Raw genomic sequence first — 2,986 nt, forward strand, 5'->3', positions numbered from 1 at the left:
GTTTAAGTATGATTTAGGATACAACTAGCACAAAACCAACTTACTAAAACTGTCCTGACGCAATTAATCTAATACAGCAACTCAACTGACCATCTTTGGTCTATCACAACTACCTCAGAGGAGCCTGACACGAAAGGAACTAGAACTCTGCCCTGACTATCGCGCAAGAATCTCCTAGGGAGCTGCAATACATATATAAAACATTCTGCAAGGGTGAGCAATTGTTTGCTCAGCAATACCGCTATATGAATAACAAATAAAACAGTTTAAGATAAAACAGTGATAGGAACAGAGATTATAGCTCGTTTACAAAACATGTAAAACATTCATAAACTTGATACTCAAAACTAGCATGCTTTCAACAAAACAAACGTAGTAGTGTGCTCTGTACAAATACCAGAGTTTAATTCTAGCATGCCTTTTTCATTTACAAATCCACTATATAATTTACTTATTCCGTTACGAGAATCACAACGCCAAATCAGATACTTACGGATATATGAAGACAACAGATCAGGCTATCAACACTGGACGGCTCTCACTGTCATCCTATATACCTATTCCGAAACTCAGAGACTAGTTAGGTCTCTAACCTGCTGGACTAATCGGTTTTATAGTGTGCGTAACCGAATTAGACTCTTACGCCACCTCAATAGGCCTACTTTGGCCCCAACGTATCCCATATCTGATCGTTTTATTCAGTTTTCAAAATCACTTTTACCTATCTCTTTTCAAAATCAATTCTGTCACAGCACACTATTCAAATCCTCTTTTCATTTTAATCACGTTTAGAGATAGGTGTTTTCAGAAGTTACTTTTCCCCAAAACATAATTTTGAACAACATTTTCAAATACAGGGGATACGTAACTTAAAACGTTTCTGTTCCATTACAAAAATAAAGCATTTAGCTATTCATATGCACTGAACCATAAACGAATGGTCAGGGGTACTTGCCTTGCAGAGAGTTACAACTATCTCTGATTGACCTTGAACCGATTTGGGACACTCAGATTTAATAGCTTTACTATTTGACTATCCTGGATCCGATTTCAACGCTCAGGTCCTTCGCTTAGGAACCTCGCTGTGCTTGTCGACTGATCACTAGGTTATCCTTAGTTCGATATCAACTCTTGAGTCCTTCGACTAGAACCTACAGAGCCGAAATACCCTACGTTAGACGTCTACGTATGCTTGACATATCCTCGCTAACAACCTACCCATTCGATATCAATTCCCGACTCGTAAGTACACATATTATAATAACACACAGAACAATTAGGGTTCACACTCATGAAAAATAGGTTCAGTGTTCTTTTTCGGTAAATACGTATACTCGTCATTTTACGAAATTAGGGTTACTGGATTTTGACAAAACATTCACCACAACATACAATCAGGTTTCACACAAGATATATGTATATACTTATTTATACTTGTTCGATATTCCGATAATTACAGGGTATGTTCAGAATTTCTGAATTTAATTTCCAAAAATTCTAGCAGCACCTCCACTGTTTATCGGCCTACCCGTCGAACAACTCGACGTCAAATTATAACAACAAACAATCCCACAATTCTTTCCACAAATACAACCGAAATTCATCTCACAAATCCCAAACACCAATTTAACCAACTAATTATTATTATTACATCTTATACTCATACTCATATTTATTTATTAATTTGTAGGACTCAGAACAACGTCATCACCACCGTCGGCTCGCCGAGGCTCATCGCCGACAATGGTAAAATTCGTGGATACCCATCTATTCCGGGTTTCCAACGCGAATCCTACCGATATATAATTTTTTTCTCGCACCGAATATTATCACAAATTTTTATTCATATAATTTCTGCAGAGAATAATAGAAATTGAAATCAGTAAGCAAATAGTCGAAGAACCCAACACAGATAACAGGACCAAATACGAGTCTCGGCCACGTGCCACCACCCTCGCCGTTTCCGGTGAGGGGCGGTGGTTTCCAAGGAATACTAGAAGCGTAAAGATCACCCGTTAAATATACATATAAATATATATATATGAGTACAGGTATCCCACAAAAACAGAATCAAAATAACCAGTTACCACGGCGGTTCAGTGGAATAACACAGCGGAGGCCGAAATCCGGAATAACAGCGGGCAGGGGCGGCAGAAATGCGATAAAGCAGGGAAGAGGGACAAGAGGGAACAAGGAGTAAGGAGAGGGACGAAATTGCGAGTGAGGGAGGAACAGAAGGGTGTATATCCCTTTTTTTCTGTTTACATAGCACGCAGCAGCAACACCAACACAAACAAGAGACTGCCACATTTTTGAAAATGGCTGAGATTTTGCCACGTATCAGCTACCCATCAAAAATTCGACACGTATTACCCTGCCCCGGTCTACAATTTACTATTTAACGATATAAACACGCGAGTAAATAAACCGGAAAGGACACCAAACTAATTGTAAAATTCCCAGAATAATTAAATACTTATAAAATATAAATTTTATAATTTGTAACACAATTCTGAAGTGCACCGCATATCCGTATTTTACAATTAACGAACCGGGCTGCACTTAAAATAATTTCAGAAAATCACGAAAATGGTCTTCAAATATTAGAAATATCCCGAAGTAAATAAAAACACAAATTTCAATATTTTAAAACAATTTCTGAAATGCAATTTATACCCGCTTTTCTCAAATAAACGAATCGACGTGCGGGTAAAATTAATCCTGAAAATTCCCAAAATAATTTTAAAATTCTCGGAATATTCCAAACTTCAATAAATATGGGTTTCGTAATTTTTTGAAGAATTCGGGAATTGAATACAGATTTTACAGATAAATGAAATCAGAAAATCATACACGGTTAAATAATTGATAAAATATTAATTTCTCAATTTTTTAAAGTCCTAAAAATAATTATTGAAATTATAAAGCCATAAAACTAATTTTAGAGACAATCCACATATTTACACAAATAAACTTATATTAAATC

This window comes from Apium graveolens, chromosome 6 (genome assembly GCF_009905375.1).
Source record: "Apium graveolens cultivar Ventura chromosome 6, ASM990537v1, whole genome shotgun sequence".
Classification (NCBI taxonomy): domain Eukaryota; kingdom Viridiplantae; phylum Streptophyta; class Magnoliopsida; order Apiales; family Apiaceae; genus Apium; species Apium graveolens.